At 45.5% G+C, this 27664-nt stretch overlaps 1 long non-coding RNA gene across 1 annotated transcript; it reads left to right on the forward strand.

Annotated features, from left to right (window-relative positions):
• The first annotated feature begins 438 nt into the window (after positions 1-438).
• On the forward strand, positions 439-25374 carry LOC135907708 (uncharacterized). The gene is made up of 3 exons (XR_010566094.2): positions 439-543; positions 21571-21730; positions 25081-25374. It is a non-coding gene; the product is annotated as an uncharacterized lncRNA (long non-coding RNA).
• Positions 25375-27664: the final 2290 nt, after the last annotated feature.

Below are 27664 nucleotides of genomic sequence, written 5' to 3' on the forward strand. Positions count from 1 at the left end.
GCGGACAATGAAAATGCTTGTTGTTGAACGTGCTTAGAATGGCCTGTCGATTGACGGTGAGATAATTGCTATTTCACTTCTTTTACTGTTTGTGAAGCTTCATCGAATATGTAGCGTTTCGGACCAATGTGTAAAGTTTTGAAGCGCAGGGAGAACTTATCGGATACCGATCTGGCATAGGCTACAAGATTTTTGCGAGCGTTACGGACGGAAGCGGAAAAGTCTTCGCCAATGCTGTAGTTCGTGCCTTTAAGTTTATAACCACATGATGGAATCCGTTCTTTAGTTTTGGACGATGTGAATTTTACTATGATAGGCCTGGTACGTATAGGTGAGTGACGCCCGAGACGGTGAGCACGCTCTATTAAATTAGGGTCGATGGCAAAGCCTAGTTGTTGAGAGCAATGGTGAATGACAGTTTCTTCTGAGTCTGCAAAGGTTTCAGCGGGGTTAGTGTCCGGAACATTGTAAAACATGAGATTGTTACGACGGGAGCGATTTTCTGCGTCGTCCACTCGTGCTTCCAGTTTGTCGACCTTGCAGGTAAGTTCGGTTGTTAAAGTTTTCAGGGTGCCTATTTCAGAGTAGAGAGCAGAAAGGGTAGTGTAGTGGGATTCCACAGCGTCCCTGCGTTTGTTTAGGTCGACCAGTGTTGTGTCGGTAGTCTTCAGCTGTTGTTTAATGTCTTGTAAATCAGACAATAACGCGGTTTGCCCGGCAGTTAGTTTCTGGAGCTCGGCAAGTACGGTGTCGAAACGGTCGGGGCCTGGGTTAGTTTCTACGTCACCCGACAATAGCAAGAGAATACGAATAACATGCGAACATTCGTCAACAATACAGGCACAGCACTGAGGGCTCGGTAGATGCATCAGGAAAAGGTTACTACTTTTTTTAGCGAACAGAGAAAATTTATTACCAACCTGCATCGTGAAAAGCAGCGGATTAGTAGACTGCACTGTCGCGCAGCTACCGGGCCCACAGAGCGGTGGCGATGAGCGCACGGGTTTTATAGCAGTAGCGGATGATGTTCCTGGCGATGGGGTTGTCCACTGATGATCCGAGATGCGGTAGACAGATGGCAGTGATGGCAGGTGGAGCACTGATGACGTTGCGGGTTGATCCAAAATTTGTCGATTGTGGTAGGGCACGTTCACGGAAGGCACAGATCCACGGGAGGCAGACGGTGGAACGGTTAGAAGTAGGCGGACGGCGACAGCAAACACCTGCACCGTGAAAAGCAGCGGATTAGTAGACTGCACTGTCGCGCACCTACCGGGCCCACGTGACGTTAGGTCCTGTGGATGGTGTAGAAGTCCTTGTTCCGATAGTGGTTGGTCGTCCAGCTGGTTAAGCTCGTGGCGAAGAAATTCCCTCTGTGGACTGTACTGCGGGCAGTCGCACAGAATATAGCCAATTGATTCTTCATCGCCGCAGTGGTCACATGTTGCGGTGTCGGCCATCCCTATGCGGAACGCATAGGCTTTGTTAAAAGCAACGCCCAACCACAGTCGATACAAAAGCGTGGCGTCTCCACGGCGAAGCTTTGATAGGACTCGAAGGCTTAATGTAGGATCAGGAGAGTATAGTCGGGAATTTCTGAAATGTGGCTCATTTCATTGCGGCGTGGTGCACTGGCGAGAAAGCAGGCGGAGCTTCCGTGCTGCGTCAGTTCTAGGAAGTGGTATTGGTACGTAGTGGTCCTCAGTGTGGGCAGCTTGATCGGCCCGATCATTGCCGATAATCCCGCAGTGACTTGAAAGCCACTGGAAAGTTATTTCATGGCCTGCGTCACTAATATGGTGCATCGGCTCTGTAATCTGAGATACTAGCTGTTCGTTCAGTCCGCGTCGTAAAGGTGACAGTAGAGACTGCAGTGCCGCCTTTGAATCGCAGAAGATCGTCCACTTGTGTGGCGGGTCATCACCGATGTAATGAAGGGCGGTAAAGAGCGCTGCGAGCTCTGCTGCCGTCGATGTTGTCGCGTGAATCGTCTTAAGTTTGATTGTTGTAACTTTCGATGGTGTCACGATTACCGCAGCGGAGCTGTTTGGCAGGTCAGACGCACCAGTGTAGATATGCGTAGAGTCACGGTAGTTCTCGTACAAAAGTAGTAACGTGAGCTGTTTAAGGGCTGGTGATGATAGATCAGCTTTTTTCGTGATGCTAGGTATTGTCATGTTGATTTTGGGCTGAGCGAGGCACCATGGAGGAATCGAAGGTCTCGCAGCAAGAGTGAAACAAGCGGGCAATGATTCACTATGTGCGGTTATCGTTTGGTTGAAAGAGGTGCGTGGTCTTTCCGCTGGTAGAGAGGTTAGGTGGTGGCGAGGAGTCCAGGCAAGATGCCTTATATGGGTACTCAGCGCTTCAATTTAAATGTGGGTTTTGACAAGGTGGTCTCTAGCGATTGCTATAGTCGCCACTGTTGATGCATTCGGAGGCAGACCTAGAGAGATTCGGAGCAATTGAGCCTGAACACTTTGTATTGTGCGTAGATTCGTTTTGCCTGTGTTGGTTATTGCTGGCAAGCTGTACCGCACAAAGCCCAGAAAAAACACTTTGTACAGTTGTAGCATAGCACTTGTCGACATTCCCCAAGTCTTGCCAGTGAAAAACTTCAACAGGTGGCACATGCCTGTCAACCGTTTTTTTCACGTATGATACGTGAGGGCTCCATGGCAAGTCCCTGTCGATTATGACACCTAGAAACTTGTAAGATCGAATATATGGTATTATTTGGCCATTTATATTTATGCTGTAGTTCGCCATGGGTTTGTGCGTAAATGGCACTAGTGCGCATTTCTTGGAGGAAATTTCCAGGCCTCGATTACGGAGGCAGATAGCAGTTTGTGTGGCGGCTCTCTGAATTCTTGCTCGCAAATGTAGGCGTGTTACTGCAGACGTCCATATGCAGATGTCATCCGCGTACATTGATACCCTGACTGTGGTTGGCACGTGCTCAAGGAGAGCAATTAGTGTTAGATTAAATAACACAGGGCTAAGTACACCACCCTGGAGGACATAGTGGTAGCTATAATGTAGACAAGTATGGCCTCCTTCCTCGGTGCTTACAAAAAAGTATCGCATAGAAAGATAGTTCCGTATCCATTGAAAAATCCGACCACCCACTCCTACCTCTGCGAGAGCAGAGAGGATGGCTTCATGCGTAACATTGTCATACGCCCCTTTAACGTCGAGGAATAAAGAAGCGCAGAGACGCTTACGGCATTTCTCATGCTGAATGTAGGTGACCGGGTCGACGACGTTATCGATCAATGATCGACCACGTCGAAAGCACGCCATGGCGTCCGGGTAGGTGTTGCGGTACTCCAAGTACCACTCCAGGCGTCCTGGGACCATCCTCTCCATTACTTTGCCCACACAGCTCGCCAAAGCGATCGGACGATATGATGAAAGTTCCAACGGCGACTTGCCAGGCTTCAGCAGTGGAGCAAGGCGTCTTGTCTTCCAGGTTGTTGGTAGCGTGACATATCTCCAAGATTCATTGTACACCTCAAGGAGAACTCCTCTCGCTCACTTCCCCAGGTGACACAGAGCTCGGTAGGAAATTCCATCAGGTCCTAGCGCTGATGTGCGGCTACACAAAGCTAATGCTGCCTTAAGTTCGTGGATTGAGGATGGTAGATCCATCCGGTGATCACGTGGTGGCGGACAGCTGCTCGAAGGCGATGGAATGTTGGTGGCTGTGAGTTGGCCGGATAATCTGGCACAGAAATCCTCTGCCACGTCGATCTCCGATCTCTTTTGAGAGAGGGCAAGCGCCTTGAATGGGAATCGCTGTATGGGGAGCGTCCGGAGACTGCGCACCGTTCTCCATAGTTGCGATAAAAGCTTGCGTGGATCTAGCGACTCAAAGAAGGCAGTTCAACGTCGCGATTCGACCTTGTCTAACCGGCGTTGGATCTTCTTTTGCGTGCTTCTGGCGGTCCGTAAATCGTCCATTGCCTTCATGCGTCGGTATCTTCTTTCAGCACGTTGTCGGATTACTCGAAGTCGTTCTAGTTCTACATCAAATTCTGTCAGTTTCAAACAGCATGTGACAGTACGCACAGTGTCTTGGACCGCGCTCCTGATTGCCTCTTCCGAGTCGGAAGATGGATTGGCTTCGCAGTGTTCTTCCATGACAGACTGAAATTTAGTCCAGTCCACTCTTTGGATCATATCCCCTGTTTTGGAAGGAGACAATCCTCTCGCCTTGGCGTACGTGGGAATATGGTCACTTCCGTGCGTTTCTATGTATTCAAGCCACCCAGCACGTCTGACAAGGCTTCATGAGACAAAAGCCAAGTCAAGACAGCTGCCGTATGTGGAGACACGTAGAAACGTAGGACTTCCATCATTCAACAGCCAAAGTTCTTTACTGGAGGCGAAAGATACCAGAGCTCTGTTTCTCGCGTTGATCTTTGAACTTCCCCAGAGTGTATGATGGGCGTTGAAGTCTCCAATAATGACCCATGGATCAGAAGTGGGGGAAAGAATGTCTCGTAGTCATTTGTGACCAAATCCACTTGACGGAGATTGGTAAGCGCCCACAACAGTAAAGGTAAAATTATTTTTCTTTACTGTTAGGCATATATATTGATTATCGTCATTAGGTGGCACAGGCTGATGAATGTAAGTGAGGTGACGGCGAATGAACGCCAAAACCTTACTATTTTCACCAAACGTTCACGACAAAGACGATTCATATTCAGAAAACGTGATCGTCTTCGATAAGTTCGGCTCACAAATGACGATAAAGGGAAAAAATTTTGGTATACACGAAGCAAATGAAATCCGAAATGCGCGCTCTGAGTCCGCAGGCATTCCACAGAAAAATAGCTGCTCTGCGGAGCTCATCCCTGAAAGACAGTGGCTGGGGAGCCATGATCTACTCATCGGTTGCCAGCACCAGAGCGTCCAGTACTTGAAGCGCACTTTTGGCAGACGGTGTGTGCATGTTGTTTAGCAACACGTGAATGGCATTCGTTAAAGGCCTAAGAAGAGCTATCACTCGCTCATCTGTTTTCCGCGACTCCTCAAATGCAGCACCTTGCTGTACTGGGGGCGCCTTCTGCTGTGGCTCTTCTGCTGGTTGTGTACGCTAAGTGGGGGCCATTCCTTTGTAGACAGATACCTGGCAGTTTTCTCCCTTACAACATCGGGGTTTGGGGTGCTGGAAACTTCCGCTGACGATGCTGCTTGGCGAGTCAACTTTTCTTGAAAAGTTGATATTTTCCGTCGCGAGTACCTTCGTTGGTGACTTTGTCTTCGCCGGACTTTCTCAGCGGCCTCGGTGGGTAAAGCTGCCTCTCACCATTTGTTTAAGAATGGTGATCTCTTTCTTGATCTGGGGACAGTCTTTGGAAGAGGCGCAGTGATCACCTTGACAGTTAGGACACTTCAACGTGGTTGGCCTGCAGTTGTCTTCTGAGTGGGGTTCGGCGCATCGACGGCACACTGTGGAATTTATGCAAACACCGTTCACATGGCCAATCTTCTGACAGTTGAAGCATTGCGTTCTAATAAATAATCAGAACCTGGTAGGGAAAGTGGCCAACTTTCACGTATGAAGGAAGACAGTCACCTTTGAACGTTATCCTCACACAACATGTGTTACCGAGGGGACCAACGTGCACAATGACGTTTTGTTCACTTGCTGGCTTTATGAGAACTGGGAGGTCTGCGTTAGGTACTTCATTGTCAATGTCATAGATGACTCCTGTTATAGTAGCACCATTCGCTGGCACGATGAATCGGACCTTGATGTTACCCAGCTACGTTACATGTTGTAGTCTGTTCAGCGCGCTCGGGTTCATCACATCGATTACCAGGATGTTTCTCCAAGTGTTTATCCTGACATCCTTAATCTCGTTCGACACGGTGTTTTTTAGATACATGGAGAATACTTACCTGTTCAGGATGCGTAGGATGTCAGCAGCGTTGTGTGGTACAAACACGATGGAGTGAGGCTATCATCGAGGCACAGTTTTCACGGTTGTCGAACTTGACGCCGAAGATGCGTTGATAATTCTTTGTTTGGCCTTGCGGTACTGGACAAGTCGAATGATGTCTTCCGAGGACTCGTCACCTGATGCGGAGTACAGCTGTGTCCTCGCTATCGCTGGATGTATTTCCGCGCTTCCTCGAAGCGATGTCCGCAGGTGAACGGGAACGGGGAGGCTTCTCGGGGTGTCATTCGGGTACATCCATCACCCCGATGTAGGGGGTAGTAGACCCCGCAAGTGCAGGGAGAAGTCCAGAAAAGTAGAGAAACGGGCGAGATGTGCTCCACAAGAGAAGCCGGCAGCTCCCAGTAGCCACTGCCAGAGTATCGGCACAGGGCAGTCGGCGGATTTTCAAAAAAAAAAAAAGTTTTAATGCGTCTTTAGTGCGTACACGTCACATTTAACGGGTGAGTTTTCGTGGTTTTGTGACGACGCGCGACCCAAAGGCGAAGTGAACGCAGCCCGAAAAAGTTTGACAGAAATTGGATGGCTAAGGGGGAAAAAGACGTGGGATAGGAAATATTTTTGAAGGCGAAAGCATTAAGTGGCTCATGGGTCGAAAATCTTATGTCCGGCGTTATCGAATAATTGACCATCCGGCGTTATAGCACCAAAATTAATGGAGTTGAACCCACAACCTTTGGTAATAATTAAGGCACACTTACTTATAATAGTAAATTAGGGCACTCGAACCTACGACCTTTGGTGGGAGTCGAACCCTCGACCTTTGGTGGGACCAAAATTCAATGGCAGGAAAATGGATGGTGCCACCATCGAAGGTCGAACTCACGGCCACTAGTGGGGGTCCAACCCACGAAATTCGGCGTTAATTAGGTCGAATGTCATTAGGACACAGCTAATGAAAATAGCGTTAATTAAGGCATTCAAACCCTTACCTTTGGTTCGAGAAAAGTGATGGCAGTAACAACGCATTCGAATGAGAATGTCAAGTAATTTAATGAATGTCTCGTGAGCGCGCAGGCTTTTGCCTTCATCCTCTTTAGCGTATCTAAAATGGCTGTCAACTTTTTTTCTTTTCTTCGGCCAAACCATGCACAATCAAGGCTGGGCAAAGATAATATAAGAAAGGTGAGCGTGGGCCGATCGCCGAGATAACGCAGTACCGCGCCGACCGAGATCAAGCACGCCGCCTCAAATAACAGTAATAATATTAAATAATAATAACAAATTAGATAAATAAATAAAGATGCATTGGCTCAAATCGATGGTTATGCTGGAATTCTTTGTGAACAGCACATGGACTCATCAGCAGGAGCATATACGGAAAGGACAAAATGTATGTACAACCATACACCATTGACTCGCAAGAGGACGATGCCACCGACTATGGGAATGTCTGTGCCGTACAAATGAAAGACGAAATAGTGATATCCACTGTGTCTATACAGAGTTAATATCACAATTCCGTGATATCGCAAAGTCCAGTCACACCTAAGTGAAGTTCATGACTATGCACTTCGTATGGTTCAGCCGTGCTGACACTACCCCTGTGATCATCGCTGGAGACTTCAATGAGGACATTTCAAAACCACTCAAGAAATTGTTCACTCAGTTTGTGCTAGAAGAGCTTGGTTTCAGGTGCCAAAACAATCCAAGTCACTAAACTACTCAACAACGGTCGTGAATAGATTTAACTCTGGCCAAGATTGTGCCTAAGGTTGTAACCGAACCAATCAGTATAAATCACAGTGACCACAAAGCTATCGTCACTACCATTACCAAACGATGAATACAAATACGTGTACCCTTGTCTAATCCTGTGTGATATGCTATAGCTTCGCTGGTCATCCACCTTCACATAGTGGAATCATCATCATCATCATCATCATCATCATCATCATCATCATCATCATCAGCCTCGTTACGCCCACTGCAGGGCAAAGGCCTCTCCCATATTTCTCCAGCAACCCCGGTCATGTACTAATTGTGGCCACGCCATCCCTGCAAACTTCTTGATCTCATCCGCCCACCTAACTTTCTGCCGCCCCCTGCTACGCTTCGCTTCCTTTGGAATCCAGTCCGTAACCCTTAATGACCATCGGTTATCTTCCCTCCTCATTACATGTCCTGCCCATGCCCATTTATTTTTCTTGATTTCAACTAAGATGTCATTAACTCGCGTTTGTTCCCTCACCCAATCTGCTCTTTTCTTATCCCGTAACGTTACACCTATCATTCTTCTTTCCATAGCTCGTTGCGTCGTCCTCAATTTGAGTAGAACTCTTTTCGTAAGCCTCCAGGTTTCTGCCCCGTAGGTGAGTACTGGTAAGACACAGCTGTTATATACTTTTCTCTTGAGGGATAATGGCAACTTGCTGTTCATGATCTGAGAATGCCTGCCAAACGCACCCCAGTCCATTCTTATTCTCCTTATTATTTCCGTCTCATGATCCGGATTCGCCGTAACTACCTGCCCCAAGTAGGTGTATTCCCTTACGACTTCCAGTGCCTCGCTGCCTAATGTAAATTGCTGTTGTCTTCCGAGACTGTTAAACATTACTTTAGTTTTCTGCAGATTAATTTTTAGACCCACTCTTCTGCTTTGCCTCTCCAGGTCATTGAGCATGCATTGCAATTGGTCCCCTGAGTTACTAAGCAAGGCAATATCGTCAGCGAATCGCAAGTTACTAAGGTACTCTCCATTAACTTTTATCCCCAATTCTTCCCAATGCAGGTCTCTGAATACCTCCTGTAAACATGCTGTGAATAGCATTGGAGAGATCGTATCTCCCTGCCTGACGCCTTTCTTTATTGGGATTTTGTTGCTTTCTTTATGGAGGACTATGGTGGCTGTGGAGCCGCTATAGATATCTTTCAGTATTTTTACATACGGCTCGTCTACACCCTGATTCCGTAATGCCTCCATGACTGCTGAGGTTTCGACAGAATCAAACGCTTTCTCGTAATCAAAGAAAGCTATATATAAGGGTTGGTTATATTCCGCACATTTCTCTATTACCTGATTGATAGTGTGAATATGATCTATTGTTGAGTAGCCTTTACGGAATCCTGCCTGGTCCTTTGCTTGACAGAAGTCTAAGGTGTTCCTTAGACTTCTGTCAAGCAAAGGACAAAGCAAAGGACATAGTGGAATGGCTCTTCAATTTCTTTTTAGAGCGCAGCTCTTAGGCGCCCGTTCCTGCGTTTCGAGTCGGCGTAGTCCCTCGGCATATACGAGCGAACGAGTAGATCGAAGGATGAAAGAGAGAACGCAGAGCGCAGCGGGAGATGAAGGACAGCAATAGCGAAAAGAGCGCGAGGACGAAAGCGGAGGAGGAGGGCGTGGCGAAAGCGGAAGAAGAAAAGCGTTGTGCCGCGCAAGGCAGGCTCTGCGGCGACGACTGCTACGAGATGGCGCCAGAGAAGCGTGCCGTCTAAAACCCCTCAATCTCGAAAAGTAGCGCCAACTAGTTCCCTCCTCCTTCGCTCCACTCTCGCGCTTGGCGCAGCCTCGACAGTGGCGCGGCCTATGGAGGCCCTGCCGCAGCAGACGACGGCTTTTTTTTTTTTTTGCGCTACCGGAGGAAATCCGCGGAAAAGTTCGTTCGAGCCCTGCGGAGCAGGTTTTGAGGCGAGGTTTTGCTTCGTCAGTCGGTAACTGGCCTTACTAATGTCGCGTTGGAAGGGCGCAAAAAATGTACGGAAAAGGACCATTATTTAAGGAGTAAAGCGCACGCGCGTTGAGAGTTGGTGTTGCTAAAACACGACTCATGCACACGGTGTGCTCAAACACACGCGTAATTATTTCAGTTCCAGGTTTTGACTGCGTGAAAGTATGTGTACGCGGTTTCGCAGGTTCATTTGAGTACCTGCAGGATACTTTTGTTCGGCCGGGGCGTGATAGACTCCAACTGTCTGGGGCCAGCAAAGCCTAGCAACTGCCCCACGTCTGCTCCGCGCCTTTTACAGATGTGTGTAGCTCATGCATAAGTTGTGGCGGCCATGAGCAACGTGCAACGTTTTCACACGTAGACAGTATTGATAATTTGAACAACGTACCAGAACATGGAATCGTTTTTTTACTTATTTATTACAGTGCAAGCGGTTGGCATTTGATAGCAAGAACGATCTTGATGGGAGAACTGAACAAAGGTTCCGAGAATAATTATCCGCCCTCCTCTCATTAGCACCAGTAGCACTTTTATTGAAGTGCTTATTTCATATCTGTATACTACGTGCGTCTGTATTCTTTTGCGTTGTAAGTTTTCGCAAGGGAAGTAGTGCTGCTTTATCTGGAACACTCAAGGGACACAAGACAGAGAAAAAACTGATTTTTGGGTTTTACGTCCCAGAACCACGATATGATCATAGGCACGCCGTAATGGGGGACTCCAAATTAATTTGGCTAGCTGTGGTTCTTTAACGTGCCTCCAATGGACGGGACACGGGCGCCTTTGCGTATCACCCCGATTGAAATGCGGCCGCCGCCGCCGCAATTTGGTCCCGCGACCTTCTGCCATCAATCCGCCTGCGCGTACTTTCGTCGCACAGCGCCAGCAATAGCGGTCGGAGCGCGCTGTGAAGAAAAAAAAGTATACGAAAGCGCGACACATTGGCCAATGGAGGATCGGAGGAGGCTGGGGCGACAGGACGCGGGGAGGAGGAAACGCTCGGGAGAGCGGGGTGGCGGAAAGATCTAAGAATGGCGCTACTTTTGGAAAATTGAGGGGCTTTAGCGCCGTCGTCTGTTCAACGATGGAATGCGGCGAGCACGTCAACGATACCATATGCGGAAACAATGCGCTGCATGAGCAGAGGTCTGTCTGCGGCGGCTGCTGTGAATCGCACCCACGCCTCACCCACGCGCTGCCTCTAGCGATCTCCCAATTAGCGAGGCAGTCGCGCCACACTTCGCTCCGTTTCCAATGTGCCGCACGAGACATTGTCAGCGCCAGCCAATATATCGCGAAATGAAAACACGTACAGAGCTGCACTCAAATTCCGCATTAGGGAGTATCGTAATCGTCAGTGATGTTTTGGTGTTCTAACACATTAATAAATCGCAATTTAGCAAGCGTATACGGGGCGAACGGATATGCAGCGGGTAAGGACAAATATGTTGCGCAATTAGTGATTTTTTTTCATGCAGCCTTTATTATCGGTATAATTAATGCATAGCTTCACGGTCGATTCATACAGCGCGTGAGTGTCTCTGAGGGCTACATGTTTAGTTGTATAGTTTCGTAATTATGGGGCTTTTGTGCTCAATCTGCATATTATGCACTGAATATGTGCTCATGGTGCTCATGAAAGGACTGTGCGCGCGTGAGTAACAATAGTGGAAGAAGACCTGGGGCACCTGACGGGAGCACGCGGTGCTCGTGCCACATGTTGAAGGCGAAAACAGCAGCAGCTCGGTGCGTTGGCCTGTTCGGTGCGGTGTGGTTTGTTTTGTGCGGTGTTTCGTGCTCCTGGCGACCACAAAAAATGTCACGGGAACGCCAACGGAAGAGCCAACTGCGACCTTGGCACCGCGAAGCCAGCTTACGGCCCTTCTTGACTATGAAGCAACTTTCGGACTGGGTCCAGACAGGGAGAAAACAGCTTTATGAGGATAGAGCAGCCGAGAGAGAGAAGACGAGAAGCTAATAAACGTGAGCACGGGAATTTTCAACTGAAGCTCAAGTTACGAGAGGCGCCGCAATGAAATTAGTCCATAAGTTGTAACTGCAGATAAGTCTGTAGCGACAAAAAGTACGGTGGTTAACTCACAGAAGCCCATCCCAATGTTTGATGAACGACGCGATGACCTTGACGCGTACCTTTAGTACTTAAAGCATGTAGCTTCTGGATAGAACTCACATCGCGAGAAATGGGCAACCGCTGCTATCATGTGTCTCCCAGGAGAAGCCCGCAAAGTCATTGGCCGTATGACAACAATCGAAGCGCTTGGTTGCGATAAAGATAGCTCTTCTGCAACGATTTCTGTTCATAGTTGAGGGCTAATAAGAAAAGTTCCGGAAAGCCCCAGCTGAAAATGGCGAAACTGGTAAACAACTTTCAGCAATGCTTTCTGGTTATCTTGACCGATGGATTTAGATGGCTGACGTGCCAAAGACATTCGAGCGACTTCGTCATCTGATCCTTTGTGAATTCTTTTTCGTGCTGTCACCCTAAGCTAGCCATTTTCACAAGAGAGGGTGTGTAGCATGCTTGACGCAATGGATAACGCTACTGGCCTTTTCATTGAGCCTCAGGGATTTTCCTGCATAGCCAAAGGGGCCGACAGATATAACGAGCTAGGGCCTGCGGTAATGAGAACTGATTTGCCAAGAATGACAAAGCCACGATGTGTTTTGCGCAACCGAGTTGGGCATCGAGCTTCTGACTGCAATAGTCCGAAAGACTAGTAAGTGTTCGCTGTGCGAAAAAGCCGGCGACACCCAATAATACTGTTGGTTACGCTCAAAAGAAAAGGACCAGCTCGCAACTTGCGCCATGTCTTCCTCTTTGCAAGAAAAAGCGCAGATGCGTAAACCGAAGCGCAGGTCTGATAGGCGTCCTCGGCGCGAAAGATCCGACGCAACAGAAGGAAGAATAATACGAGGATGGCCTGTTGCTGAAGGCCGGGTATTTGGAAAACATGTCTGGGTTCTGCGAGATTCTGGCAGTAATGCTGCTATTTTTTTATACGCGACCTCGTCCCCTACGCTTGCCTTGCCGGATGTATGAACAATTTAAAGCTGTTGATGGGTCCATGCTGTGTCACCCGAAATCGTCTATTGAAGTCGATAGCCCATACTTCGTGGGCAACGTGACAGCATTGTGTGAGCCTAGTCCATGTACGACCTTATTTTGGGAAATATTCCAAATGCCACGAATCTAGGCCAGCGTCCCTGATTGGAAGAATACTGCTACAGTGTCATGTGTGCCATAAGAGGACATGATGCCGAACAAGGCGGCATTTGCTTATACCTTTGCACGAAACCTGATTTCCCGTCTTCATTACGTGTGCCTACTTTTACCATAGCAAGCGTGACAAGAACTAGTCTGGCTGAAGAACAGTGGGAGGACAGGTCCCTGAAGAAGTATTTTCGTAAAGGAGACAACATTTTTATGTCCGGGAAAAACCATACTTATTCATTTTTTACTGAAAAAGATGTGCTTTGCTATGAAAACTGTCTGGCTTCTGAGCGAAACAACAAACAAGTTGTGATTCCGAAGTCATTCAATATACCTATATTATAATTTGCACTAGAGAGTCTGATGACAAGTCATCAGGGTATTCAGTGAACATTTTGGAAGGATTTTATTGGCAAGATTTACATGGTAATGTTAATCAGCTAGTGAAATCCTGCGACGTGTGTCAGCGAACAACTACTAAAGGACTGTTTGGACTGGCACCTGTTGGTCGAATGGCTGTGATTCGTACTCCATTCTTGGCGTTCTTGTCGATTCTATTTCGCCGAGATCGGAGAAGGGAAACCAGTACATACTGATAATGGTCGGTTTCGCAACTCCTTATCCCGATGCTGTAGATTTGCATGCCACCGACACAGCACATGAGGCACAAGCACTTGTAGAGATTTTTTGAATTGGTGGTCTTGCAAGAGAGATAGTGACCGACTAAGGAACGAGCTTCACGTCACGACTCGTGCAACAAGTTGAACATCTTTTGCCTGTCAAGTTCCTATAAATGATACCTTACCATGCAATGGCGAATGAGCTCCTGGAAAGGCACAGCGGATCTTTGAAACTCATAATGAAGCGAATGTCCCAAGAGCAGCCACGTTCCTGGGAGCACTACTTAGCACCCTTATTGTTGGCTTACCGTGAGGTTCCACAAGTGAGTCTGGGTTTCTCACCGTATGAGTTGATCTACGGATGAAACGCCCGTGAGCTGTCCGTGAGCTCATGACAAATTTATTTATTTATTTATTTATTTGTAAAATACCTTACAATGCCCCTACATGGGGACTGAGTAAGGGGGGCATACAATCAAGTACACACAATAACAATAATAACAATCACGTACATACAATAAAAAAAAAACAGCAGCCAGGTGCACAGCCTAAGAGTCAGAGAAACGTTAGCTACATAAAGCTGCATATGAGTTACAATAAAAAGGAACTCTATAAGTTTGTTACAAACTTATAGAGTTTGTAACAAACTTATCGCAAAGGTTCGCATATCCTCATCGAGAAACTCCATGAGGATATGCGGACTAAATATCAGTACCTCAGGAATCTGCGCAAGAGACTTAAAGATACACGTCCGTTGGCTCATGAAGAGCTTCAGAAAGCCCAATGAAAACAAAAGTTTTATCATGACAGAAGAAGTACTGTCTGGAAGTTAAAAGTCGACGACAAAGTATGGATTCTTCTACCAGGTGAGAAGGCCAATCTAATCATGCAGTGGAAAGGACCAATCAAGAGCGGTGTCGACTACTTGATCGTCTACTTTCATGCGCGCAACTCTTCCTAACATAGCAGTGCACCAACTCGCCCAGCAAGAAGTTCTTCTAAACTACTTGATCGACTTGGGCAAATATTCTAAGGTTTTCTACGTGAACGTGATGAAGAAACACATAAAGCAAGAGCCTGAAGTAGCGCCTGCTCAAGCACGCTCAATCCTGCTCAAGGACGCCTGCTCAATCAGCGCCTGCTCCAAGGGACGGGGAATCAAAGTAACAAAACTTTACTTTTTCCCCAACTATCAAGGGCACAAACTCACAAGGACGTAGAGTTATCAGCCACGCTTTCTGCCACAGAAAAAGATCAAAATATGACTTTGCGCGAGAGATTCAACGATAAATTTTCAGACCCTCCTGGCAAAACAGATGTTTTTGAGTGCTCCTTAGCCTTGACGTCCAACCAGACGGTACATGCCCCACGCTACCCGATTCCTCTTGCGTTCAGAAATTTCCCCGTGTTCAGAAACATTACTTGTACTTATATGCTAAACCATTTGCCACTCTCTACGATTAACAACCACTCGAGCACTTGAAGTCAGCAAAGAAGGTGAGCAGCCACGTTCTCCTGTGGTCACTTTTGCTGCAAGAGTATAGTTTTTTGGTGCAATGAACTAGGGACATATGCCATCGCTCAGTTTTCAAGACGATGACCACATCATCATTATCATCATCATGATAATAGCATAGCGGCCTTGCAGCGATGTTCAAAGTGCACGTAATATTAAGTGAAGGTTCGAGTTCAAGGTGAAGTAGTTCACACCGCTGATGATGGTCTTGCGAAACGCGTATATTGATTTCACTTTGTGTCGGTCAGACGAAGAAGTGGTAGATTATGCAGCAACAGATGATGCTCAATATAAAATTGCATGCCAACTGTCATTAGCAACACTCAACTCTTCGGTAGAAGCTTCCAGAATATATGTTCGCAAATGTGTGCGGTAGATTGATTGCCCGCATTTGGCAACAGGCTCGTCTTTCGCAGGCTCATCAAAGGACATCTGAAAAAAAAAAAGAACGTTAGCTGACAGTGTTGACGATGCAAATGTGCCACGAAACTGACCAGTTAATATTATTTATTTATTTCTTTCAGAATACTTCAGGCAGCAGTGCTGCCCAAGCAGAAGAGGTTTTTTTTTACATTAAGTGCAATGACAAAGAATTCACAAAGGCATTTACATTTGTACAATAAACAACAGACGCTGGCAGACAATTCCACTCTTCAATTGTGAGCGGAAAAAAAATACTTTTCAAACATCTTCGTCCTCGCAAAGCACGGCCGGATACAATTCGAGTGATTAATTCTAGATTACCTGTGTTGCGCACAAGACGACAAGTTTCGCGCGGCATACCGATTCTGTTCTGATCGATCAAATAAAGCATTTTTAGTCTCGCAGTCTTTCGGCGGAAACGGAGGGGCTCCAGATTCAGTCGCTGCAGCTATCAGTAACAGATGAAAAAGATCGATAGTCAGATACAATAAATCTATCGTCACTTACAGCGCATACATAGACGAGGGGGAAAAAGGACGACGAAGACAAGCGCTGGAAAGACAGCGCTTGTCTTCGTCGTCCTTTTTGTCCCTCCTCTATGTATGCACTGTAAGTGACGATTCATACCATGGAATACCAACTAGCCCGTAGCCAAACCTTGCTTCACAATAAATCTAGCAGCGAGGCGCTGAATTCGTTCTTGTGCGATATTTTTACCGTAGTGTGGGACCCACCCTGAGGAAACGTGCTCAAGGATGCGTAGAACTACAATGCGGTATGCCTCGAGTTTAACACTTGGCGGGGAGTCTTTTAATTTTCTGCACAGAAAACAAAGTTTATTCATTTCTGTTGCTTAAACGTTCTTCAAATGTTTACCCCATATTAAGTTGCTTGTGATAGTTAGTCCTAGATATTTGAAAGACGTTACTGACTGAATACTTTTATGAGCAATGTAATACGTATGAGACAGTGGCTTTTTCTTTGTGGCTATTGTCATAGCAACTGTTTTATTAAAATTTCAGAGTTTAGATTAAGTTTCAGATTTTGCTGACTCGTTATGCCTTTCTGTATTAGAGTATGACTTACGTCGCTCCACTACACTTATGTTGGACTGGTGCTGCAGCCTGAAAACAGTGCAAAGCTTGTTCCATCGGTCTCGATCTGATGAATACAATATTAGAAAGAAACAGTGGTTCTTTTACGCCCAACTGAAGGGGATACGAATGAATTACAGAAACTGTCCGAGTCAAAGCAGCTCTTGACCAGACCACCAAATAGCAATTTAGTAGTGGGGGTGACCGCACTAATTAATATACTCAGACATCTGCACCGAAAGTGGCAATGTGGCCGACGTTCGATTTTGCGTCCTCTGCCGCCCACAGTGACATAAACAACGTCTGCGTCCATATCAACAGAAACGACGAGAACAGGTGCGCACACCTGCGCTTTTGTGCAAGCGCATATCAATCGTGGCTTTACTCAACTACGATGAGACATGGAAAGTTTTACACCCAAAGCAAGATAGCGCCTGACCCGCCGTGGTTGTTCAGTGGCTATGGTGTTGGGCTGCTGAGCACGAGGTCACGGGATCGAATCCCTGCCACGGCGGCCGCATTTCGATGGGGGCGAAAACACCCGTGTACTTAGAATTAAATGCACGTTAAAGAACCCCAGGTGGTCGGAATTTCCGGAGTCCACCGCTACGGCGTGCCTCACAATCAGAAAGTGGTTTTGGCACGTAAAACCCCATAATTTTATTTTTTAAAGATAGCGCCTGTTAGTAGAACAACAAAGAAGCTATACTGCAACGAAAGCTGAAAACTTAACTGCGCCGAGAAATGCTCAGATTTTCGTAGGCGTAGCATTGACGTAGATTCTCATTTTACAGCACACAGCATTTATCAATGCTCGCTACTAACCACCTGAAGTCTCTTTATGAAGAAATGAAAATAAAAGAAACCGCAATAAAGGACCGTAGCTACTTTCACTACACTTGATAACGTGCTACGAAAACAACACATTACAGATTTCCCGAAGTGAGATGCGTGTATATTCTGCATCTGTCGCTCTCCCCAAGACATGGCGTCGCCCGATCATTCCTTATATCCACAAAGCTCAAACACCATTCGACATCAAAGAAAATTAGAACAACTTATTTATGTTTATTTCTGGGCTAGGAGTGTGCATGCGAAAATTTAAGAAAGAAGAAACAATTTAAACGCTTGAATGAAAATAATTGGCACACTAATTAATTATTAGTAATTCATTTACCAAACTATCCACAATTTTCTCTAGCATATCAAAAACACTACTGTGTGCTTTGCATTAAGCTTTCCGGGCTTAAATGGGAAGTTTGAGGGGTCAAACGGCGGGCGTCGCAAAAAGTTATACGCCTGGCTTTGTGCGGTTATTTAAAGCTCCACGGCATTTCAGAAAATATTTACTTGAAAATAGAACTTCCCAACGACTGCCTCCGCAAGTTTAACTCACAACCTCCCGAGTGTATTATTTCATTTAGAACGCACAATGTTCCTTCTCATCGGTAATACGACGTCAACAATGATGATTGCATTCCTGCCTAAAGAGGTTATGTTTTGTACAGAAGTTGTTTCTCTTTGAGCGAAGAACAAAAAGTTATTTCACTCGAACCAAACAGCTCTTGTTATCTTATACAGGGTGTTTCTTTTCTTTTCTTTCTTTTGTTTTTTATCTTATACAGGGTGTATGCGAAGGTTGTGGGATCGTTGCCCACCTGCGGCAAGTTGTTCTTTCATCCCCTTTAATTTCCACTAATTTATCGTTTCTTTATTTCATTTATTACGAACAAGTAATTTCCCCTATGTTGTCCTTGGTGTCAGTGTTTGTTGGCTTCTTATGATATGAGTAATAACAATCGGGCCCCTCGGTTAACCCCCTTTCTGCTCGTTCATTACAGAATGTTTCACGTAACTTGAATCAATAAAAAGAGAGTGGTTAGCCGCAGCTGATTGAAATTAACGGCATACGGTTTGCTGTCATGTGGCGCTCCTTAGAGTACTTTTATATTCCGCTTAGTTAACTAAGATGATTTATGTAAAATTTTTAATATTCACATTAGTGCCTAATGCGTTTCGTTGCGTTGTACAGAGGATTCAGAAACCACCAATCCATTTTTTTCTGGCTACGTACATGCTGCTGGCGATTTTTTTTTTTCGACCTTTAAAGAGACTCCGCGAAATATGAAATCAAACCATGCGACCGCGCTCATGCGCTACCGTATTACAGCGCTCTCAACCGCGATTCGTGCGAAAGAACCGTGCGCGCGGACCATGACGAAGTGAGCGGCTGTGGCTCGAGGCATGGGCTTCCCGGTGCGTCAGCATCTTTGGCGGTGGCACACGGAAAGAAGGCACCGGCGTCCCCGATAAGCGATAGGCTCGACGCACAAAGAACAGGGAGGTGCTCCACGCCTCCATGTGCCATGTTTCACCGCAAGCCAGTGGTGCAGCCATAATTTTTTTTCTTCCAGGGGGACGGCAGCCACAGATGGGTGTTGTCGCACGTCGTTTTATGCCAAGTATCCTGGTACACAGATATTCAGAAAAATCGGAGAGGGGGGCGGGGGTGGGCATTTTTCTTTACTGCAGCCATGTTGGATTTCTTTTGCTAACTAATTTTGCTATTTATTTCCTCAAATCGAGAACAATCCTGGACGTCACTAGCCTGTGATCACTGCCCTTTTGCCTACACAACAACTCTCTATCCGGCATAATGAAGAGATTACATCGTAGTTCAACATAACGAAGGGACAACACAACTAAAGCAGTGCAGGCTTCCGAAATGGATAGCACAAGAAGCTTTTTGGTTCATAAACTATTATCTACTGACGTCATCAGATCAGGTGGGTGCAGCTTAATAGTGCTTGCAGCCCAAAGTTAGACTGTGTATTTCAGACTCGCTTTCGTGAGTAGTCAGTTCGGACTGCTTAAAATGATGCTTCCATCGCCTATAATGTTATCCGAGTTTCATCACATTTTTTTCCGTAAACACAGTATGCCATAGCCACCGACGTATTGTCACGACATCTGTCTATATCATATTTAGCGAAAGATATACAAAACAATCATTTTAAAAAGAAGCACTCACAAGCCTTTTCGCGCCGTATTACAAAGAAGATATTGGAAACTTCAGGCGGCCTCTGACCAGGCACGTACCGAAATGAATTGGCTTACTTCACCCCCACCCCGCTCCTGCCCACGCCACCGCTCCTCATACACATTCCTAAAGCGCCGTCAAGTCAAGCTTGAGACTTGACAGCTATAATTCGGCGGTCAACATTTTGCTGCCTCTTTCACTCCTTTCGGATGGCGCTAGTTATCGGCATCGCCTGATGTGTGAAGGCCAGGTTTCTCATCAGTTCGGTGCCCGCGTGAGTAACTCGATATGAGTTCAGTTGTCACCATCTATTAGAACGGTCACGCGCATCGCCGTTTCTTCATTAGTTCAACTTCCTTTGTTTGGACTGATCCAGGAACCAGGATAGGGATTTGGTTCGTAGCCAGCTGGTCGGTATGCTCGTGTAACGAGTTGCGGCTTGAGAAAACGCCAGTTGCGTTTAACATTTCCTTTTGCTTCATTATTTTCTCGAGTGACAGCCCGCCGTGACGCTAACCCATAAGCAACATGAATGTCACCCGTTACCTCGTCTGGTTTTTCCCTAATTGCACAGCACTTTTCGCGCAAATTGGCAACTGTAAACAAGAGTCGCAAGGAGTTCAGAAATTACGCGATCTTCTAAGGGCGATGGCCGAGGCATGCATCCAAACAGGGAGGAACAGTTAAAATTAACAAATTTAACCGCTCTTTGTGAAAATATTTATGGCTCAACGTCTTTTTATTTAAAAATAATGTTGAGTAAACGCCGCCGGAAGTGGAAAATGATTCCCTGTGCTTCGAATGACGCTTCTACACTCATCAGTCGAGCCGCCTGACGTGGCCACTTCTTTGCGCTGCTTATGTGGGTGTTTTGCTAACCTTCCGCGGTGGGCGCAGCACGTCTAGAACCGCACCGTCCTGCGCTCTACGCAGTTGTACCAGTTGTACGGGATTGGCGGCCACGCAGCGTTATTTCCCAAATAACGATACTCGCTGCGAGCCCGTAAAAATGTTATCCGGCAGGACACACGCGCTCTTATCCCACCGTGTGTCTGCTCCCTCCCCCTTCATCTTACTAGGGCGGAGGAAGTTGTGCTTAGGAGGCTTCGGGCCGGGGTGGCCCTTACACCGGCTGTTGTCTCAAGGTGGAACTGGTCGCATTTACCACTGGGTGCTACGTGTCCATACTGCTCCGTTCCTGTGGTGGAATGAGATGCATACCACCTAATATGGACATGTACGGGTTTACAATCGGAACGCTCGCGTCTCCTACTGCAAGCCGGCCTCCGCTACAGTGTGACAACCAGCTATGACCGCTGGATACATGATGACAGATTTCACAAAACACTGCTTCAATTCATACACAACACAGGCCACACAGCACACATATAATACACATATACGCTCCAACAATTATGCCTTAGGGGCAAGCCTTCATCGCAAAAAAAAAAAAAATAACGATACGATCGAGTCGGTTTTGGCACTTGGCAGAGCAGTAAACGAGGGATTCAAAAGAACTGCGATTATTCCGCAAATATATTTTTCTATATAATTCTTCCAAACCTAATTAAAAAAACGCTACTAGAAATCTTCATTTTAGACTTTCACTTGTTTACTTGTTCTTGGCAGTGTTCTTCCTGCGCGAGTCCATTTCATGTGGTTCGTTGGTTGTCAAGTGAATGAGAGGTGTATCTCACGGGCGTACTTGTGAGATACACCTTATCTCATTTTTTGTTCTTTTTTTGCTGGTTTACCTGTCTTTATGCCGAACGGTAGGCATTATTCACGTTTGTACTAGTAAAGGTACACCCCCTCCCCCCTTAATTTTCATAAAAAAGTTACGTTTGGCTGCCCCCCCCCCCCCCTCCCCCGAAAAAGAACCTGAGTATGTGTCTGCCTCTGACTATACTTTCTTGTCAGAGCTTTATAAACTGACTATGCAACTATAGTACTCCAGTTCACTATAATGCAACGTAACACAGTTCCTGCCGGCACTTTGTTTCAGATCGGAGCCTTGCAGACTAACCTCACTGAACAGTGAAAGCAGGTAACAGCTCTAACCATGGCCACGCATGGCTCCAACCACCTCCATGGCTCCAACAAAGCGAAACCTAGCGTCATCTGCGGAGCGCTGTTTGAACCGCCTTCGTTTTGCGACGGCCAACGTAAGCGCCAGATGGCGGCACACTGTTTAATTCGCAGCCACAACCGATCACAAGTACTTTTATAAGATGAAACTCGTTTATGACTCCTCTTTATTTTTTTCGCTTAGCTAAAGCTGTTTCGTTTGATCCAATTATGCTAGTGCGTTTCAATATTGTTTTATTGAGAGTGCTCCAACTGCTGGTTACGTGGCGCGTCTGCTACTTGTGAAGATTTGTGAAAAAGTTTTTTGTTTAGCAAACTTTTTTTATGCCTACGCCTTAAACTAAAATAAGTTGCGCGTTATTAGATGGGCGAAGGCCACCCACGTACTTTCTTCCTCCATGGGGGAACGTTAGTAATAGCATCTCAGGTCGATGCTGTATCGGACATCTTTGATATTCTGTTACATTCCAATTTCATTCAACAATATTGATTCCTTCTGTGCGCCAAGTACTGTAGATATGTGAGTGTGGTTTGAGTATTTGTACATTCCCGTGGGATAGGTTCGGTAAAGCGGATTCAGTAGTATTATTTGAAAATGTACATGATACTTGACGCAGTGTTTCAGAAAATGCGTCGAATTTTGTTTGCTGTTTTAAATATAGCAGATGCCACAACTTAGCGAATTCAATGGGAATGCTTTTACCACAGGGGACTATATTTTAAAACGATCGGAGACATTAATTATAAATTTATTTCTGAAAATAGGCTAATTAACATTTTAATTGAAATAGTAAATGGTCCTGCACACGCAAATAGCGGACGCTGCTAAACTATGCCGCGTACTGAATTCCGACTGATTTAACCCAGAAAATCGAAACTCAACCTTTGAATAGCGTCGCACCTTCAGCAGGAACCCCCTAGTGATATGACTACGCCTCATCGTCGGGTGACCATGACGTGAGCGAGCTAAATAACGGCTTGATAGGGACGTTTGATAGAGAATTATAGTACTTGTAACTGTGCAGAGTAATGGTGCAGTGAAAGTTATTTCCTTCCAATTTCCTTTTTTCCCTTTCAGTTGCTTTCTCTTTGTGTTCTATAGTTCCGCCAAACTTTTACCATTTTACCGGTAAAGCGTTACCCACCGGAGCCTCTTCAGTGTTGTCTTTCTTTTTTTTCCCCCTCACTATCTATATGATGCGTAAGGCTTTCGTGATGCCACGCTTCGATAAAAAATGACATTTAATACTGGTATTCCAGCCCTATTGGCAATGATTTTGTGTTAATTAAGCTGTAGCACATCTTTAGCACTTCGAAGTAATTGTAACGATTATCATATATAGCTGACGTACATTCTAAATTAATTGGTTTGTTTCTCAACGCATTCGCTTTCGTGGAAGCTTGGTGATCTTGTAAGCGCACGCAGCAATATGAGTCATTTCGCTTATGCGCCCTGCCCTTGGTTGGCCGCGAGTGTGGTGCGTGCAGCATGGTGCAGCGACAACCAAAAGTCATCAAAACAAAAGTGAGAGAAACAGGGACAGTAAATTGGATGCGAAGAATGGAAACAAGAAAGACTATGTAAGTTTACAAAAATTTCATGAAAGAAATTGGAAAGGAAAATCTGTACGATAACACAAGGGGCAGTCACTTCCTATTTGATTCCCGAGTTGGTAGCCTAAGAACAAAAACATACCGCAGCAAATATTTGCAACAGGATGATGCATGTGTCTGCTGCAGCAAAAACCCAGGAAAGACTCAGCACATCGTAATGGAATGCGAATATATTAACCCAGCGAGACCTGTAGGTGACGTCCACCTTCCAGAAGCGCTGGGATTGAGAGCGGATGGAAGTATTAACTGGTCAGGCAGTCCAGATAAGCAAGAGACATTTTGAGTATTGTTGAAAAAAAAAACTGGGAATAGAAGTCGTTACAGTCATAGGTAGGTTGTAATGTAGAAAGAAAAGTTTAATGAAGGAGCGACAGGAAAAATGCTAGACTGGGATAGATGTAGTGAAGCCTGATTAGGTCAAGCAGACTAGGTGGCTGTTTTTCACCGCCCCATTTCAGAGGGGATGGCAATAAACATCATCACCACGACCAGTCAAGAGCCCAGCTATGAACAGTCTCTGATCACGCTCATCCGCCGTGGAGAGCTGCGAGTGTCAGCACCTAAAGTGTTTTTCCACCGCTTGCAACTCATCCCTAACCACAGCCAACACAGAAGCAACGCCACCCGCCAGTGAACTGCGAGTGGAGGTGGTACCACACAATGCGATTATACTTGCTTTGTAACCTAGATTTTGGCGTTAGCCCAAATGCTTTTAAAAATCAAGCTAAATAAATTTTGTTGGGGATACAAATTATTTTATCTAGGACTAAACCATAGTGCTCAGAATTTACATCCAAATTATACTGTTCTTGTCATACATAGGCGCGAGTGCATGCTGTTTTCTTTTTCTGTCTCTTTCATTACTTTTGAATGAGAAGTTTCTGGTAATATTTGCTTTTGTAAGCGCGAAATATTACTTTCTTATCGCTCATGTTGTCTTATGATGCGCGAGATTTCTTTGTGTAAGAAATGTGTACCTGTTGCGAACTACAGACGCAGAAGCCTTTGTCAAGCGTATAAAGCGCCTTTTGCTTCTGTCGTTTTTCTTGTGCATTGTATGCAAGGAAGAAATACAGATACTACTACTACTACTACTACTACTACTACTACTACTACTACTACTACTGCTACTACTACTACTACTACTACTACTACTACTACTACTTGCAGCGAACGGTTTTGTTCAGGTAGTTTCGTGCGCCTTATATTAGGGGTGTTCCACTCTGCTAACGAGGGGCTGTGTCCCATGTAGAGTGATCACTAAAAAAAAAAGAAAAAAAAACACGCAAGAGGAACATTCCTGCAAAGTGTCCTCCCGCGCAGCAGTAATACGCTCTACCTTAAATATCGTGGGGACAAGTTCCAGACCGGCTTCTTTGGAGAATTGCTTCCTGTAGTTGCTTTCGGCGACGGCGGTCGAAGTTGTTATTGGAACAATACGTTCTTTTTTAAATTTTTGCAACCTAAAACAAAGCGTGGTACTGGTTTGGACGAGTTGGTAGCGTTCGTGACGGCAGGCTTTTGTGCTCGAACAAGTCAGGAGAGTACAAACAAAAGCGCACGCGCATTGCACCAGTCTCCTGTTTTGACCTCTTGTTTGTGCGCAAAAGCCTATACCATCGCTAAAGCAATGCTTCAACTCGTAGGGTCGCATGCGTGAAAATAGCGCAATCAAATGCCCCAGCATTCGACCACCGAGGCCTTATGTACAGAGAAATGGGAGTAAACGGTGTCTTGCTCCGGCATTAGGAGTGGGCGTGGCGGCAGCAATCCCGGCAGCATGCTGAACAATCCCTTTTGCTTCATGCTACAGGTTACGGTGGTTACTCTCGGAAACCAAGATTCGCCTAGCACCTGTGCTGCTTCGACAACGTTGGTGGGCGTGGACCAAGACGCTGGCGTGCATTCATCGACACGTGGTGAATGCGGCATCATGAATCGACAAAGTTTTCCATGCGTCACAAGTCCGGGTATCGCCTCCACAACAGTGACGTCAAGTCACATGCCCCCTCGGACAGCTATAAAGGCACCGGACGAGCTGTGCTTCACCAATGGGCGAGGCGGCAGCAATCCCGGCAGCATGCTGAACAATCCCTTTTGCTTCATGCTACAGGTTAGTAGATATATGCCAACTCGTGGTTATCGATCGGATAACCGGTTTTTGCTGCTGCTGCCCTGCCCACTGCGTGTTAATTATTTTTTGTCTAGTATAATTAGCCCATTAATTAGAGATATTCTGGTTTGCGGAGACATGGAAGAAAATCCAGGTCCAACAGAAAAAGATATCTTGCTAGAACTGTTAAATGGGCAAAGTAAAATTTTTTCTACTATACAGGACATGCAAGCAACACAGAATGAAATGCAAAGGAATCTACCAACAGAAAGGACTGACGACATCGAGTGGCGATTGGGTGGTTTGAGTGCACTGAACTCTAATGTAGAAAGCATCGAAACAACAACAACGAACCTCGAGGAATAACTCACCAACATTAGTGAACATGTTGATGATCTAGAAAACAGAATCAGGAGAAATAACTTAATAATTTCTGGCTGACATGAACCTAGAGTTGAAACTTCAGAAGACTTAGAACGAAATGTAAAAGATGAAGGCTTCAATAAAAAACTAGGCATTAACGTAACAGGCATCGAAAGGTGTCACAGACTCGGAAGAAAAGGCGAAAATAAAACCCGTCCAGTGACTCTAAAATTTCTTGACTACCGAGAAAAGAATTCCCTGCTTAGAGCATCGCATAAACTAAAGGGTAGTGAACTGTCACTAACTGAAGACTTTTCTTCTAAAAGCCTCCGCGACACACGGAGGCTTTTATGGGAGAGTTCTAAGGAAGAAAGGCCGAAAAACATGAAAGTAAAGCTGCGTTACGATAAGTAAAGCATCAACGGGACTTTGTTTGGTTGGGATGCTGAAAAAAATGCCGTTAAAAGCTGAAGAAATCAAGTCCTCAAAATTGACAGACTAAGCGCAAGCGTGGCTCTTTAGGAATACTTAACGTAAATTGTAGGAGCATTATAAACAAGCGTACAGAGTTAGAGGGAATTCTTTTGTCGTATAACCCAGATATCGTTGTCTTGACGGAGGCATGGTTAAATGAAGAAATATATGATAGCGAGTTCATTCCACTTGGGTATAGCGCATTCAGAAAACACAGAGTTAGCAGGGGCGGAGGTGTAGCCGTCCTTTTCAAGGATAACATTAAGCTCTTAAAAATGCCTGATTTATTAGATGTCGAATGCATTTTTTGCAAGGCTTACCATGAAAATATTCGATATGTCATAGCTGCTCTGTACAGACCTCCTAATTCTGGTGTTGAAATTTTGGATTCTCTGAAGCTATACATGAACGAGCATGTGAAACCCGCTGACTGCATTAGTCTCTCGGGAGATCTTAACTTGCCAAGCATTGATTGGGAAACAATGTCGGTCAAACGTGATAACGACAGCTTAGGGGAGGCCATGCTGGAAATTGCCTTTTCATTTAATTTATTACAGTTAGTGGATACCTGTACTAGAATGCAGGGTAATTCTGAAACAATCCTGGACCTCTTTTTTGTAAGTGGGACCATAAGTAGTCACACTAAGTGCGATGTATTTCCCGGTATATCGGATCACGAGGCTGTATTACTAACAATAAATAATATGAATTGGAAAGACAGCTCTAGCGCTGTCAGATTCCGCAATTTCTCCCGAGCTGATGATGTCTCCATTATAGATACGCTTTTGTTTTACTTAGATTCATTTTCAGAGAATATTGTAGGCGTGCAGGAACTATGGGAACGCTTTAAGAGTATTGTTATGAATGCATTGAAAGATATGTACGAACTATTGTTAAAAAAAGAAAAAAGAATCTCTGGATTTCTCGGGAGACGCTGAGATTGAAAAGGCAGCTCAAGAGGTTAAAAAATAAAATGAAAAATTCAAGCAGTGCTTCACCAGATCAACGGCAGAAATTTCTCTCTTTCATCTAAACTTCAGATCCAACTATCTACTGAGAAACAACGTTACTATGAAGAATCATTACCTAAATTCATCACAGCCTCTCCAGATAGATTTTGGCGGGAGGTGTCACCGAAACATTACCAGTGCGATGTATTCGAATTGATGGTATTCACTTGAATGATGAAGAAAGAATTGCTAACTTATTTAATGAGCATTTCCACTCCGTTTTTACTTGTGGATGATGGTGTTTTACCTATTTTTGAGAATTGTTTGCCCCCTATTTCTGATGTATCAATAAGCGAACAGGGTATATTCCACATGCTTTTAAAACTTGATGAAAAGAAAAGTTCAGGCCCAGGTGATATACCCGACACTTTCCTAAAAAGGTACGCCGAATGGGTTTCGAAATACTTGTGCATTGTGTTTTTACGTTCCTTAGAAGA

The sequence above is a fragment of the Dermacentor albipictus genome, chromosome 1 (genome assembly GCF_038994185.2).
Source record: "Dermacentor albipictus isolate Rhodes 1998 colony chromosome 1, USDA_Dalb.pri_finalv2, whole genome shotgun sequence".
Taxonomy (NCBI): Eukaryota; Metazoa; Arthropoda; class Arachnida; order Ixodida; family Ixodidae; genus Dermacentor; species Dermacentor albipictus.